At 42.7% G+C, this 17,276-nt stretch overlaps 1 non-coding gene across 1 annotated transcript; it reads right to left on the bottom strand.

The window, feature by feature from the left end:
- Window positions 1-249: 249 nt before the first annotated feature.
- On the bottom strand, window positions 250-323 carry TRNAI-UAU. The gene has a single exon. It is a non-coding gene; the product is annotated as a tRNA-Ile (tRNA).
- Between the last annotated feature and the right edge of the window lie 16,953 nt (window positions 324-17,276).

Here is a 17,276-nt window from a genome sequence, read left to right as displayed (position 1 = left end):
TTTTTTTTACTTGGTTCAGAGGACATAACAAAGAAAAAAGAAAGAATGGGCTCTACTTAGAAAAGACATTGCACCAATTAAGATTTTCTTCTTTTAACATTCCTTTGGTTGGAATTTCCAATTCTTAATCCAACAAGAATACAGAAACTTGGAAAGAGAAAAGAAATCTAACAAAAACTAAAATGGAAAATAAAAATCACCTCATATTTTGGCAACAGAACTCTGTTCTTACAAAGAGGTTAGCACAAAAGGTCCCAGCGGGGCTCGAACCCGCGACCTTCGGCTCATAAGACCAACGCTCTAACCAACTGAGTTACGGGACCGTACATTAGAGGAGTTAATCCATCCGTTTTAGAATTTTTAAGAGATTGCGTAGGATATTGAGAGTAAAATATTCCTTCATTTCGAAGATTATATTATGAGAAAAGCAGAATTATATTACTAAGTGATACTTATTCAGAAATTACAATAAAATGCAAATTTGTCGATTTTTTTATGAAGACATATTCATCTTGTCCATGTAATTAAAGATATGAGTTACGAATAGTACAATTCCATGAAGATTCTCATCCCATTCAATCAAATTGACTTGCGCAATGTTTGAATGAGAATGCTGGTGTTAATTGTTTAATTCCAGTGTATATTCCAGTGTAAACACTTAACAACCCCTCCACGTGGGTAGTAATGTTTCCTCGGGGCTCGGGATCTGAATTACGACCTCATCTCCCCAGCCACTGTTCTTCCTCACATCCTTGATGAGCTTCTTCGATATCAATCTAATATATCGAGATGCGTTCTCACATCGGCCTGGGATGTCAGGGGGATTTTCAATACTAAAGTTCTTCTTGATTACACAAGGGTCGGGGGTGATTTCCTCAAGAGTTGGCGGCACCACCGGTTTGGCCGGCCGGGAAGTAGAAGAAGATGATGCTTTATCCTTTTTGGGGACCATCTTGGAAGTTTTAGGCATGACTGTAAGCTAAAGAATAAGGGTTGCATAGGGATGTGGTGTTTCTTACATGAGCTTGGCGTTTTCCGGCGCTTAAAGAGGCAGTGGAAACGGGTGATTAGAGAAAGAGATGAAGATAGGGAAGATTTAAAGAAAGAGTAAAGTTCTTTACTAAGAGGAATCGGCTCATACTTATAGAAGGGCAACGACGGTTCGGCGGCGCTAGTGGCCGACCAATACTGGCATGCACTCAATATTTTGAGGAAATGGACCGACGGGACATTTCAGTCACTTCAAACGCATGCATCACAGAAATGACGTCATGACTAAAGACTTCGGGAAAACGAGGATCAAAAAGGTTTCTTATCATCTTACTCTAAGAAACGTGGGGACTATCTGTATACGCTCGAGATCGAATACCTTCGATCTACATATATTTGAGAGTTCATCAAAAGTCTGAGTCCGGGTAAGGCCAGGTTCGAGCTTGAGGGACCAGAACCGAGTTTGGAGGCAAAGCACGATGGGTACGGAGGTGTGACGACCCAAAGGGTCATCACTGGTTTCCTTACTTTTTCTGTGCTTCCGAGGCCTTAAAAACCTCATTTAGGGTCGTCTCGATTTGCGTGCGCAGTCCGGGCGCATAGCCGGAAAGCTTAAATATGAATTATGTGTGAAAAATGCTAAATTTTGATATTAATATGAATAAATTTGACTTCGGTCAATATTTTGGGTAGACGGACCCGGACCCGTGATTTGACGGTTCCGGAGGGTCCGTAGAAAAATATGGGACTCGGGCGTATGTCCGGAATCGAATTTCGAGGTCCCAAGTCCGAGAAATGATTTTTTGTGTGAAATTATTTTCTGGAAATGATTAAGAAAAATGAAAATGAAATTTGATTAAAAAACTATGGTATCGGGCTTTGGTTCCGGCGCCCGGTACAAGTCTTATATGTGGTTTAAGCACTTTCTGTAAAGTTTGATTGAAAACGGACGTCGTTTGACGTGTTTCGGACTTAAAATGAAAATTTGATATTTTATGAAAATTTGGAAGAAATCATGGATTTTGAGGCTTAATTCAATGTATATGATATTATTTTGGCGATTTGATCGTGCGAGTAAGTCCGTACGATATTTTTGAGGTTGTGTGCATATTTGGTCTGGAGCCCCGAGGGCTCGGGTGAATTTTGGATAGGGGTCGGATTGCATTTTTTTTAACTTTGAAAAATCTGGTGTTTTCAGTTCTGCAACTTTCGCATTTGCGAAGTAGGTCTCGCAAATGCGAACTCGCAAATGCGAGCCTTGCATCGCAAATGCGAGAAGAGGGAGTCAGCAGCTGGGTCGCAATGCGACCAAATGGTCCGCAAATGCAAAGTCGAGCAGGTTGCAAATGCGACTCTTTTGCTCGCAAATGAGAACCTCCCATTTTTCCACTTAAGGTCGCAAATGCGAGATATAGTTCGCAAATGCGAAATCTGGGGAATTCTGTTGGGTTCGCAAATGCGAACCCAAGTTCGCATTTCCCACATCTGCAACCTGCATATTTTACACTTAGCCGAAATTTTGAGTCATTTTAACATTCTTTCAAAACACAAACCTCTTTGGGCGATTTTCCAAGAACAGGACTTCTTCCAAATCATTTGTAAGTTGGTTTTTACTCATTTCTTTCAATCTTTAACATCACTTAACATGTTTTCAACTTAAAATCAAAGATTTTCATGGGTGAAATTGGGGGTTTTGGGTAGAACCTAGGTTTTCTAAAAAGTGGGGATTTGGACCTCAATTTGAGGTCCGATTTCAAAACAAATTACATATTTGAGTTCGTGGGGGAATGGGTAACCGGGTTTTGGTTCGAACCTCGGGTTTTAACCACGTGGGCCCGGGGGCGATTTTGGAATTTTTGGGAAAAACTTTGGGAAATTTATTTTTATGCATTCGAATTGATTCAGTTAATGTTTATTAAAGCAATTAAGTAATTTGTGACTAGATTCGAGCGGATTGGAGGTGGAATCACGGGGTAAAGCCATAGTTGAGGCTTGAGTTGAGTTCAAGGCATCGAGGTAAGTGTTTGGTTTAACCCTAGCTTGAGGGAATACGAGTTGAGTCTTAATTGTAACTTGTTAATTGTTGAGTACGATGTATAGGCATGGTGACGAGTATCTATACATTGGTGTCTAGCATGACCGTGAGTCCTTATTTTGCGAATAGTTTGGTTGTTGTTACACCTTCCATGCTTAATTGATGACTTCTATATGTTGTAATGATCTTGTGAAAGAAATTGTGATCTTTGAACTTCGTGGAGCATTGGCTCAAGTTGAAATACAAATTGGGAAGGTATATGAGAAAAATAACTCATTGGAGCATTGGCTCAAGTGATAACGTGAATTATGAGATGAAAGTGAAAGAAAGTGAAGAGTTAATGATTTATTCCCTTGCCAGGACGTTGTTGGTTATCGATGTTGTGTCCGTGCCGGGTTTTTAATTGTTTGTTTGTGTACCCTTGCCGGGACTTCCATTCTTTTTTCATTATTTCCCTTGCCCTTGTTTGTGATTGTTGATTGGGTGAGCAAGAGTGTTAAAGCACGAAGGGTGATGCCGTGCATTGTTTGTTTCTTGTGAGGAAAGAGTGTAAAGCACGAAGGGTGATGCCGTGCATTGTTTGCTTATTGTGAGGAAAAGAGAGTAAAGCACGAAGGGTGATGCCGTGACGCACGATGTGCCATTCCGTGCCTATTCTATTGATTATATGTGAGGAATGAGAGTAAAAACACGAAGGGTGATGCCGTGCACGTTTGTTTATATTATTGCTTGGTGAGGATGAGAGTAAAAGCACGAAGGGTGATGTCGTGCACTTGTTGATCTCCGTACCTTATTGTTGTATGTGTTGTGTCTTTCCTTGTATTAGTCAATTTATACTTGAAACTGTTATCTCCCCACAGCATGCTTCCTCTCCTGTATTGTTTTACTTGTCTTGCATTTCGATTCCACTGTATATACATAATTGCACAGGTTTATGTGGTAGTCCAATCTAGCCTCGTCACTACTTTGTCGGGGTTAGGCTAGGCACTTACCAGCACATGGGGTCGGTTGTGCTGATACTACACTCTGTGCTATTTTGCATAGATCCAGGTTTCGAGCGGCAGCAGCAGTAAAGTGGGAGCAGGCTTCATTTCAGTGAGACCCGAGGTAGCCTTGCAGGCGTCCGCAGGCCCGGCGTCTCCTCTATCCCTTATTTTTATCTGTTATCTCATTGTATTCGAGACAAACAGCTTATGTTCTCTTTTAGACGTTGTATGCAGTATTCTTAGTAGTTCGTGAGTACAGTGACACCAGTCTTGGGTAGAGGATTTTGTTGAACTTTCCGCATTGCTATTCAGTTTCTATAAAAATGTTAAGACTTCCGCTTACTATTGACTTTCATTGCTTTTGTATTATTATTGTCAATTGATAAAATGAATTGGATTATTAATGGACAAGTAGTTAAATTTGGCTTGCCTAGCTCTCATTAGTAGGTGCCATCACGACTCCTGAGGGTGGAAAATCCGGATCGTGACAAGTTGGTATCAGAGCTCTAGGTTGCATAGGTCTCACAACTCACGGACAAGCTTGGTAGAGCCTGAGGGATCGGTACAGAGACGTCTGTATTTATCCCCCAGAGGCTACCGAGTTAGGAAAAGTTTCACATTTGTTCTTTCTTGTCGTGCGATTTGTTTTGTCAATGCTAATTGAATTTCTACTCTGTTCTCTCACAGATGGCGAGAACACGTGCTTCCTCATCTACTGATCAGCAGTCCGAGCCCCAGGCAGCTCCCACTAGGGGCAGGGGCGAGGACGAGGCCGTGCTAGAGGCCGAGGTAGGGGCAGAGCTCAGCCCCGAGCAGCAGCACCAGTGGCGGAGCCTCAAGTTGACTTTGACGAGGAGGTTCTGCCCCAACCCCAGCAGTTCCGGTGGGCCCAGCTCAGGTCCCAGAGGGGTTTATTGCTACCCCAGTTCTTCAGGACGCTCTAGTCCGATTGGTAGGCCTCATGGAAAGTGTCACCCGAGCAGGATTGCTTCCTGTAGCACCAGCCACTTCTCAGGCTGGAGGAGGAGCCCAGACTCCTGCTACACGTACTGCGGAGCAGGTAGCTCCTCAGGGTCAGATCCCAGTGGTTCAGCTAGCTATGGCAGTTCAGTCGGAGGTAGTTGCACAGGCCGGCGATGGAGCGGCTATGTCCGCAGATGCTTTGTGGAGGCCGGATAGGTTCACCAAGCTCTTTACTACTACATTCAGCGGTGCTTCTTCTGAGGATCCCCAGGATTTCTTATATAGCTGCCACGAGGTTCTTCGGAACATGGGTATTGTTGAGACCAACGGGGTCGATTTTACCGCCTTTCACCTATCTGGATCCGCCAAGACTTGGTGGAGAGATTATTGCTTAGCCAGACCAGCAGGGTCGTCTTTGACTTGGGAGCAGTTTTCAGAGTTGTTTCTGGAGAAGTTTCTCCCCGTTACTCAAAGAGATGCTTATCGGAGGCAGTTTGAGCGCCTCCAGCAGAGTTCTATGACGGTCACTCAGTATGAGACCAGGTTTGATTGATCTAGCTCGCCATGCTCTTGTCATACTTCCCACCGAGAGAGAGAGGGTGAGGAGATTTATTGATGGTTTGATTCAGCCAATTCGTCTCCAGATGGCTAGGAAGACTGGCAGTGAGATCAGCTTTCAGGAGGCGGCAAATGTGGCCCGCAGAGTTGAGATGGTTCCGTCACAGGGAGGTGGTCACGGGGGAGACAAGAGAGCCCGTCATTCCGGCAGATTCAGTGGTACCTCGTCCGGAGGTAGAGATTCATATGGTAGAGGCCATCCTCCTAGGCCCTTTCAGTCAGCTCTCCAGGTTTCTCACAGTGCATCAGGTGGCCGTGGTTCTCAGGCACATTATTTTGATCAGCAGCCATTCAGTGCACCGCCAGCCCCTATCAGTGCGCCGCCGCTTTAGAGTTTCTGTGGTCGTCATTCAGGTCGACAGGGCCAATAGACTCAGCAGCCGAGGACTTGTTACACTTGTGGTGACACGGGTCATATTGCCAGATTTTGCCCTCGAGCACCGAGCAGTTCTCAGCACCAGGGTTCTCGTGCCATGGTTCAGGCACCAGCTGCCCCATAGCCCGCCCAGCCAGCTAGAGGTGGGGGTAGAGGTGCCAGAGGTGGAGGTAGAGGTCATAGAGGTGGAGCTCAGACCGCCAGGGGTGGAGGCCAGCTAGCAGCAGATCGACCTATGGATATGGTTCATGGAGGTGGGGCTCAGCCCCGTTGTTATGCTTTTCAGGCTAGGCCCGAGGCCGAGGCTTCAGAAGCAGTCATTACAGGTACGGTTCTGGTTTGTGATCGAGGTGCTTCGGTACTATTTGATCCAGGGTCTACGTATTCATATGTTTCATCCTATTTCGCACCATGCTTGGTCATGCCTAGTGATGCATTGGGTGTTTATGTATATGTGTCTACACCGGTGGGTGACTCTATCGTAGTCGACCGAGTCCATCATTCGTGTGTTGTAGTGATTGGGGGTCTTGAGACCCGTGTAGACTTGTTTCTCTTAGTTATGGTTGACTTCGATATCATTCTGGGTATGGACTGGTTATCACCCTATCACGCTATCTTAGACTGCCATTCCAAGACTGTGACCTTAGCTTTACCGGGTATGCCTCGCTTAGAGTGGAGAGGGACTCCAGGTCATTCTACCCGTAGTGTCATATCGTATGTGAAGGCTCGGGTATGGTCGAGAAGGGGTGTTTGGCTTATCTAGCTTATGTTCGGGACTCTAGTGCTGAGGTCCCCTTTATTGATTCTGTGCCCGTTGTTTGTGAGTTCCCTGATGTTTTCCCTTCAGACCTGCCGGGTATGCCACCCGACGGGGATATTGATTTCTGCATCGATCTGGTTCCGGGCACTCAGCCCATTTCTATTCCGCCATATCGTATGGCCCCGCCGGAGTTGAAGGAGTTAAAAGAACAGTTGCAGGATTTGCTTGAGAAGGGTTTTATTAGACCCAGTGTCTCTCCTTGGGGTGCGCCGGTGTTATTGGTCAAGAAGAAGGATGGGTCAATGAGAATGTGTATTGATTACCGGCAATTGAACAAGGTAACAATCAAGAATAAGTATCCACTGCCGAGGATTGATGATTTGTTCGACCAGCTTCAGGGTGATAGGGTATTTTCCAAGATTGACTTGTGATCTGGTTACCATCACTTGAGGATTAGGGCATCAGATGTCCCTAAGACAGCCTTCCGCACTAGGTATGGGCATTATGAGTTCTTGGTTATGTCATTCGAGTGACAAATGCCCCAGCAGCTTTCATGGACTTGATGAACCGAGTGTTCAGGCCTTATTTGGATTCATTCGTGATAGTGTTTATTGATGATATATTGATATATTCCCGCAGCCAGGAGGAGCACGAGCAGCACCTTAGAGTGGTTCTTCAGACTCAGAGAGATAGTCACTTATATGCGAAGTTCTCGAAGTGTGAATTCTGGTTGGGTTCAGTTGCATTTCTGGGTCATGTTGTATCAGCTGAGGGTATTCAGGTGGACCTAAAGAAGATAGAGGCAGTCAAGAACTGGCCTAGACCAGCATCAGCTACAGAGATCTGGAGTTTCTTGGGGTTGGCAGGCTACTACAGACGGTTCGTGGAGGGATTTTCATCTATTGCAGTCCCGATGACCAGATTGACCTAGAAGGGTGCCCAGTTCAGATGGTCGGATGAGTGTGAGGCGAGCTTTTAGAAGCTCAAGACAGCTCTGACTACGGCACCGGTGTTGGTTTTGCCCACAGGTTCAGGGCCCTATACAGTTTATTGTGATGCTTCCTGTGTTGGGCTTGGGGCAGTGTTGATGCAGGATGGCAAAGTCATTGCCTATGCTTCGAGACAGTTGAAGATTCATGAGAAGAACTATCCGGTTCATGATTTGGAGTTGGCAGCCATAGTTCACGCATTGAAGATTTAGAGGCACTATTTGTATGGCGTGGCATGTGAGGTGTTCACTGATCACAAGAGTCTTCAGTACTTGTTCAAGAAAAAGGAGTTGAATTTGAGGCAGAGGAGATGGTTTGAGTTGTTGAAGGATTATGATGTCACCATTCTTTGTCATCCGGGGAAGGCCAACGTAGTAGCCGATGCTTTAAGTAGGAAGTCAGCCAGTATGGGCAGTCTCGCTTATATTCCAGTCAGTCAGAGGCCGCTTGCTTTGGATGTTCAGGCTTTAGCCAATCAGTTTGTGAGACTGGATATTTCTGAGCCCAGTCGTGTGTTAGCTTGCACAGTCGCTCGTTCTTCATTATTGGAGCGTATCCGTGATCGGCAGTTTGATGATCCTCATTTGTGTGTCCTTAGAGACACGGTGCAGCGAGGAGGTGCCAAGCAGGTTAGCTTAGATGCGGATGGAGTTTTGAGATTGCAAGGGCGAGTTTGTGTGCCCAATGTGGATGGGCTTCGAGAGTTGATTTTAGAGGAGGCCCATAGCTCTAGGTACTCTATTCATCCGGGCGCGGCAAAGATGTATCAGGATTTGCGGCCGCATTATTGGTGGCGTAGAATGAAGGATATCGTAGCATATGTGGCTCGTTGTTTGAATTGTCAGCAGGTTAAATACGAGCATCAGAGGCCTGGTGGTTTATTTCAGAGGATTGAGCTTCCCAAGTGGAAGTGGGAGCGGATTACTATGGACTTTGTTACAGGACTTCCGCTGACTCGGAAGAAGTTTGATGCTATATGGGTTATTGTTGATAGGCTGACCAAGTCAGCACATTTCATTCCTGTGGCAGTCTCCTATTCTTCTGAGGGATTAGCTGAGATTTATATCCGGGAGATTGTTCGCCTTCATGGTGTGCCGGCATCTATCATTTCGGACCGGGGTACGCAGTTTACCTCGCGCTTCTGGAGGGCAGTTCAGCGAGAGTTGGGCACACGGGTTGAGTTGAGCACAGCATTTCATCCCTGTCACGCCTCCTTTTTCCTACACCCGCAAGGGCGTAAAGGAGTTTTTTCGATTAAAGGACAATCGGAACGGGATTTATTATTAAGATTTCAGAGTCGCCACTTGGGAGATTAATGGTGTCCCAAGTCACCGGTTGAATCCCGAACCGAGGAAATTATGACTCTGTTAACGGTCCGCGAACCAGAAATCCGAGTAAGGAATTCTGTTAACCCGGGAGAAGGTGTTAGGCATTCCCGGGTTCTGTGGTTCTAGCACGGTCGCTCAATTGTCATATTTGGCTAAATATCTGATTTTAGAACATGCTTTAACTTATGTGCTTTTTAACTTTGAACCGCATTTTATTATTAAAGGAGAATTGCAACGTCGTGAAAATACGTCTCGAACCACGTCACATAAATGCACCCGGGGTCTTTGACATATTTTAACTTCGTTGGGATTTGGATTTGGGTCACATAAATGTGCACCCGAGTTTTAGAAAGTAATTTTATTAAAAGCGTGCCTAAAGAGACTAACGCGTTGTTATTTTGGGAAGGGCCGTGAAATTCGTTAAACGGCCCGTTCCGAAATCTAAGTATTTTTAGTATAAACATTTATCGAGGGCCCCGCAATGTATTTGTTTTGTTCGGCGAGGCTCGTCTCTTTTATTGTTTAACAGGCAAACCTAAAAGCGACTATGATTTTCTATCTTTGTTTGACTCTACAAATAAAAGAAAAGGCCCTAATTACTTAACTAACCAATCAATTCATTAAAAGCATTCAAAGAGGCTTAAATCTCAAGTCTATGATTTTCAGTTTACTAGGCCTCAAAACAGCCCAATACGCGAGAGTGCAACTAAATTGGGCTTCAGGCCCAAATGAAGGACAGAAATTAGATAACCAGTGGTCATTCTGGCAAGGCTTCATCCCATTGGGCTAACGTGAGCCCAGCAACAAGGCTTAATTCGAAACACACTGATGATGGAACAAAACTGGAATTCACACAGTCACCATGCCACAACTATTTCACCATTTGATCAACACTTATACTACACCAATTTGACACTCAACCGTTCAAGAGAGTAATTACACCGTCCTGATTTTAGAAATGAACGAACGTACTAACAAATTTATTTATGCTTGCAATTATAAGACACATGTTATACCTCCTAATTGTTATGCTGGTAACCAATTTTAAGAACCAGCTGATGAGAAAATAACTAAAACTAGCGTGAACTATTAACTTCGACTACTGACCTAGAATTGTCAACATTTGCATTGAAACATTTTCTTAGAATTGTACTCAACGTGACCAGCCACTAACTCCATCTTAATTGCAAACTCAAACTATTTATGATTTTGAATTTAAAATAGAAAATTGCTAGGCTAAACAAGTATTAACTATACTACATCTAAAGCTAAGTAACTACAAATTACATTAATATAATTTAGCCAGTCCAGTACTATGTACACTAACAATGCTAATCGAATCTCAATGAACTACTTGTTCTGTTTAGCGCTAACAGCCACTTTAAGACTACTACAAATTGGAAATCAACACAGTCCAAGTCGTTTTAAAGTCCTAATTACAGTCCACTTTTAATTACACTGGACGACCAACTAGATCGCACAAAAATCATTCAAACATAACAGAAATATTAAACAGTAGATCTATAGCATAAACTTCAGTTTCATTTCATTTTTCAGCAGGAGACCTACATTGACACAAGCTCGAATGTGTACCTGGTATTGGAAATATAAAAAGAAGAAGGAAGGGTCAGCAGCAATTCAACAGCTAACAGGGACAATCAGCAAGTCTCAACAGCAATAACCATCAAATAGGAGTGATTTTGATCCAAAAATAGCTTCACCCAAACCAGTGACACACCATAGAAATGCAGCAACCAAATGATTACCAAACTGACTTGATTGAACTCCAAAATTACCCGAAATCAGACAAAAACACCTCTGAAACTTCCGATTACTAGAACTGAACTAGGAAATGCAAATTAACCTCTAAAACTTGAATTTAAACTAAGAAACCTGAACAAAACAGTTTTTTTTTATTTTTGTAATTTCTATTGTTTTTGGGTTTTTGAATTTTTGAATTTCTGTCTCAGATCTGATGAGTTGAGAGAATACTGATTTTTGGGGGAATTTTTGAGGGCTCCCAACTTGTTTTCTAAGGCATTGGCATGCCTTTTTATAGGCAAAATGAGGGCAGCCCTCAGATTTTCTGTTTTCTTTTTTAGTCCCTCTTTTATTTTCAGATTAGTCCTCTATTTATTGACTTGTTTCTCAAGTTAACTCACTTATCTTCTGAAACTTACCTTAAAACCCACATCTAGAAGCTTCTAGGAAGTTCTTACTAGATTCCCTACCCTTGAATTGCCTATCTTACCCTTGTTTTGGTTCTGAAATTACAGAGCCTTAACAAATTGACCCATTTTAGGATTACCCTTGATTGCCCCTAAAATTACTAACCCAACCAAAACCCTTTACCTTAGTTAAGATGCAACTACAATTATTCAAAGGCTAGGTTATTCAGCTATATCCAAACACCTAATCCTAAAATTGAATCAAAAATCCTATGTTGAACTTGATTTAAATCTAATTATTATGCATTATTTAAAAAAAAAACAGTAAACAATTAATTTGGAACAATTCAAAACAAGGTAAAATGCCCTATGGAAACAGTAATATTCTAATAAACCTATGATCAATCAAATTATACTGAACTTGTTTCAAACCTAAATTAAATTTCAGCCGATCAAATTGAAACACTTAAACACACAGGTCATGTATTAAACCAATTCCAAAACACTGAAAATATAAAAACTAATTAGGTTTAACTAAGCTAAGGTGAAAAACCAAAGATCAACAGAATATTTCAACAAAAATCAATCAAAACCAAGACTAAACTAAAAATCGCAACACAGAATCCTCAAACAAAAATGAACAATATAATCAACCAGGAAATAGAAACTCACTGATCTTGAACTCCACATGATTGATTTGCGAAATTGATTTCCAATTAATGTTACATGTCTATTTCGTCCGAAATAGGCATGTGACATTAACTAGAAATCACTCGACTACTCGAAACTTCCCAAAACAGGTGGACCTTGAACCCTAGATCTGAATTTTATGAAGATTTACTTAAAATTGGAAGGTTTTGGCTTGGGTTTTAGGGTAAGGGAGTCAGGGAGGTTGTAGGGCGTAAGTTTGAGGTAGTTTGGCGGTGGCGGTGGCGCCGTCGTGGGCGGCGGAGGTGGCGTCCACATATTTCAATATTCGAGGGCTGGGCTAACTTTCGAAAGGTGGTATGTAGGGCGTTGGAAAGAGGAGGTTACGAGGAATATGTGGTGTAAATTTGAGGGCCATTGGATGCCGGCCGCCGCCGTGAGGCGATTTCCGGCGGCGGCATTAGGGCGGAGCCGGCGGAAGGGACGGAAGGGATTAGGGTTGTACGAGGATGATACACATATGGTCTCTAGGTTAATGAAACGTTTTGGACATATTAATGTAAAATGGGGAAGGAACTCTAGCCGTTGGATCAGTTGAATTGAATGGCCAGGATCGACTTAAATCAACAGAAATCAAAACGACGTAGTATCCTGACCATACCACCTTGTTTCAATGATTTTGGACCGGGTATAGGCAGCGTTTTGGGCTGGATATGACCGGGTTATTCACATTGGGCCTGGGGAAGATCAACTGATTTGGCCCAACATCAAATTCTTTTCCCAATTCTTTTCTTTTATCTCAAAAATTCTTTTCTCTTTTCTTTTTTTTTTAATTAATTTTTCAAAATAAAACTCAAATAAAACCCAAAATAAATTCTAACTTAAATCAATCCCAACACATCAAATTAATTAGCTCTAATTACTATTATTAACTAAATCGAATTGAAAGTCAAACTACCCTAAATTCAAAAATACAACTAAAATAAACTATTTTTGAAACTTTTTCCATTTTATAAAAACTAATGACTAACTAATTCCTAAAATGCAAAATTGACTCCTACAATGCACATGCACATATATTTTGTATTTTTCATTTAGTTAAAATGCAAACAATTAACATGAAATGTCACAAAAATCCACAAAATTTCAAACACTACAAGAAATTATTTTATTTTGAATTTATGGGAGGAATTCATATAGGGCAAAAATCACGTGCTCACAATCCCCAGACGGACGGTCAGTCCGAGCTGACTATTCAGATTCTAGAGAATATGTTTCGAGCTTGTGTTATTGACTTTGGAGGTTCGTGGGATCAGTTCTTGCCTTTAGCGGAGTTTGCCTACAACAACAGCTACCAGTCGAGCATCCAGATGGCTCCTTATGAGGCTTTATATGGTAGGCGGTGTCGGTCTCCGGTTGGATGGTTTGAGCCGGGAGAGGCTCGATTGTTGGGTACAGATTTGGTTCAGGAGGCCTTGGACAAGGTCAAGATCATTCAGGATAGGCTTCGTTCAGCTCAGTCTAGGCAAAAGAGTTATGCAGACCGCAAGGTTGAGATGTGGCATTCATGGTTGGTGAGCGGGTATTGCTCCGAGTGTCGCCTATGAAGGGTGTGATGAGATTTGGGAAGAAGGGCAAGCTTAGCCCAAGGTTCATTGGTCCGTTTGAGATTCTGGAACGAGTGGGAGAGGTGGCTTATAGACTTGCATTGCCGCCCAGCTTATCAGTCGTGCATCTAGTTTTGCATGTATCCATGCTTCGGAGGTATCACGGCGATCCAGCCCACGTGTTAGATTTCAGCACTGTCCAGTTGGACAAGGACTTGTCTTATGAGGAGGAGCCGGTAGCTATTCTAGACCGGTAGGTTTGTCAGTTGAGATCCAAGAGTTTTCCTTCTGTTCGTGTTCAGTGGAGAGGTCAGCCCCCTGAGGCATCGACCTGGGAGTCCGAGTCTGATATGCGGAGTCGTTATCCTCATCTTTTCCCCGACTCAGGTACTTCTTTCTTTTGTCCGTTCGACGACGAACGGTTGTTTTAGAGGTGGAGAATGTGAGGACCCAAAGGGTCATCACAGGTTTCCTTACTCTTTCGGTGCTTCTGAGGCCTTGAAAACCTCATTTAGGGTCGCCTCGATTTGCGTGCGCAGTCCGGGCGCGTAGCTGAAAAGCTTAAATATGAATTCTGTGTGAAAAATGCTAAATTTGATATTAATATGAATAAATTTGACTTCGGTCAACATTTTGGGTAAACGGACCCGGACCCGTGATTTGACGGTCCCGGAGGGTCCGTAGGAAAATATGGGACTCGGGCGTACTCCCGGAATTGAATTCCGAGGTCCCAAGTCCGAGAAATGAATTTTTGTGTGAAATTGTTTTCTGGAAATGATTAAGGAAAATGAAAATGAAATTTGATTAAAAGACTATGGTATCGGGCTCGTATTTTGGTTCCGGCGCCTGGTACAAGTCTTATATGTGGTTTAAGCACTTTCTGTAAAGTTTGGTTGAAAACGGACGTCGTTTGACGTGTTTCGGACTTAAAATGGAAATTTGATGTTTTATGAAAATTTGGAAGAAATCATGGATTTTGAGGCTTAATTCAATGTATATGATGTTATTTTGGCGATTTGATCACGTGAGTAAGTCCGTAGGATATTTTTGAGGTTGTGTGCATATTTGGTTTGGAGCCCCGAGGGCTCGGGTGAGTTTTGGATAGGGGTCGGATTGCATTTTTTTTAACTTTGAAAAATCTGGTGTTTTCAGTTCTACATCTTTCGCATTTGCGAAGCAGGTCTCGCAAATGCGAGCCTGGCATCGCAAATGCGAGAAGAGGGAGTCAACAGCTGGGTCGCAAATGCGACCAAATGGTCCGCAAATGTGAAGTCGAGCAGGTCGCAAATGCGACTCTTTTGCTCGCAAATGAGAACCTCCCCTTTTTCCACTTAAGGTCGCAAATGCGAGATATAGTTCGCAAATGCGAAATCTGGGGGAATTCTGCTGGGTTCGCAAATGCGAACCCAAGTTCGCCTTTCCCACATCTGCAACCTGCATATTTTACACTTAGCCGAAATTTTGAGTCATTTTAACATTCTTTCAAAACACAAACCTCTTTGGGCGATTTTCCAAGAACAAGACTTCTTCCAAATCATTTGTAAGTTGGTTTTTACTCATTTCTTTCAATCTTTAACATCACTTAACATGTTTTCAACTTAAAATCAAAGATTTTCATGGGTCAAATTGGGGGTTTTGAGTAGAACCTAGATTTTCTAAAAAGTGGGGATTTGGACCTCAATTTGAGGTCCGATTTCAAAACAAATTACATATTTGAGTTCGTGGGGGAATGGGTAACCGGGTTTTGGTTCGAACCTCGGGTTTTAACCACGTGGGCCCGGGGGCGATTTTGGAATTTTTGGGAAAAACTTTGGGAAATTTATTTTTATGCATTCGAATTGATTCAGTTAATGTTTATTAAAGCAATTAAGTAATTTGTGACTAGATTCGAGCGGATTGGAGGTGGAATCACGGGGTAAAGCCATAGTTGAGGCTTGAGTTGAGTTCAAGGCATCGAGGTAAGTGTTTGGTTTAACCCTAGCTTGAGGGAATAGGAGTTGAGTCTTAATTGTAACTTGTTAATTGTCGAGTACGATGTATAGGCATGGTGACGAGTATCTATACATTGGTGTCGTAGACATGACCGTGAGTCCTTATTTTGCGAATAGTTTGGTTGTTGTTACGCGCCTTCCATGCTTAATTGATGACTTTCTATATGTTTGTAAAGATCTTGTGAAAGAAATTGTGATCTTTGAACTTCATGGAGCATTGGCTCGGGTTGAAATACAAATTGGGAAGGTATATGAGAAAAATAACTCATTGGAGCATTGGCTCAAGTTATAACGTGAATTATGAGATGAAAGTGAAAGAAAGTGAAGAGTTAATAATTTATTCCTTGCCGGACGTTGTTGGTTATCGATGTTGTACCATTGCCGGGTTTTTAATTGTTTGTTTGTGTACCCTTGCCGGGACTTCCATTCTTGTTTTATTATTTCCCTTCCCTTGTTTGTGATTGTTGATTGGGTGAGGAAGAGTGTTAAAGCACGAAGGGTGATGCCGTGCATTGTTTGTTTCTCGTGAGGAAAGAGTGTAAAGCACGAAGGGTGATGTCGTGCATTGTTTGCTTATTGTGAGGAAAAGAGAGTAAAGCACAAAGGGTGATGCCGTGCCGCACGATGTGCCATTCCGTGCCTATTCTATTGATTATATGTGAGGAATGAGAGTAAAAGCACGAAGGGTGATGCCGTGCACTTGTTGATCTCCGTTCCTTATTGTTGTATGTGTTGTGTCTTTCCTTGTATTAGTCAATTTATACTTGAAACTGTTATCTCCCCACAGCATGCTTCCCCTCCCGTATTGTTTTACTTGTCTTGCATTTCGATTCTACTGTATATGCATAATTGCATAGGTTTATGTGGTAGTCCAGTCTAGCCTCGTCACTACTTCGCCGGGGTTAGGCTAGGCACTTACCAGCACATGGGGTCGGTTGTGCTGTTACTATACTCTGTGCTATTTTGCACAGATCTAGGTTTCGAGCGGCAGCAGTAGTAGAGCGGAGCAGGCTTCATTTCAGTGAGACCCGAGGTAGCCTTGCAGGCGTCCGCAGGCCCGGCGTCTCCTATATCCCTTATTTTTATCTATTATCTCATTGTATTCGAGACAAACAGCTTATGTTCTCTTTCAGACGTTGTATGCAGTATTCTTAGTAGTTCGTGAGTGCAGTGACACCAGTCTTGGGTAGAGGATTTTGTTGAACTTTCCGCATTGCTATTCAGTTTCTATAAAAATGTTAAGACTTCCGCTTACTATTGACTTTCGTTGCTTTTGTATTATTGTCGTCAATTGTTAAAATGAATTGGATTATTAATGGACAAGTAGTTAAATTTGGCTTGCCTAGCTCTCATTAGTAGGCGCCATCACGACTCCCAATGGTGGAAAATCTGGGTCGTGGTTGGTGTGTTCTACCCCGAAATAGTACCGTTATGGATTTGTACCAGAACGAGCTAGATTCCAGCCACGTCCCCAAAGTCATGGCGCAAATCACGGAATAGGATTGTACAATTCCGTACTAGGCGGTTAGACAACTGTACCAAGAACATTTCCTACTGTAAATGGAAATATTCCTTATTTAGGGTTCCCCCATTATATAAGGGGGACCCCAATCATTTGTAAGACCATCTTTTTACTAAGCAAAGAATATACTCTCTTCTTTTTGCTTGTTGTTCATCAGAATTGTCCCTTAGCTTAATTGTTCTTACTTTGATTTTCCTACTTAATTGTTCTTACTGCCCTAAGCCACCTCGAGGTCACTGTCTCGAGGTCACTGCTGCTAACTAACATTGGTTTGATTCACTTCTATCTGTCATTT

The sequence above is a fragment of the Nicotiana attenuata genome, unplaced genomic scaffold, assembly GCF_001879085.1.
Source record: "Nicotiana attenuata strain UT unplaced genomic scaffold, NIATTr2, whole genome shotgun sequence".
Taxonomy (NCBI): Eukaryota; Viridiplantae; Streptophyta; class Magnoliopsida; order Solanales; family Solanaceae; genus Nicotiana; species Nicotiana attenuata.
This window is presented reverse-complemented; position numbering and strand designations above follow the sequence as displayed.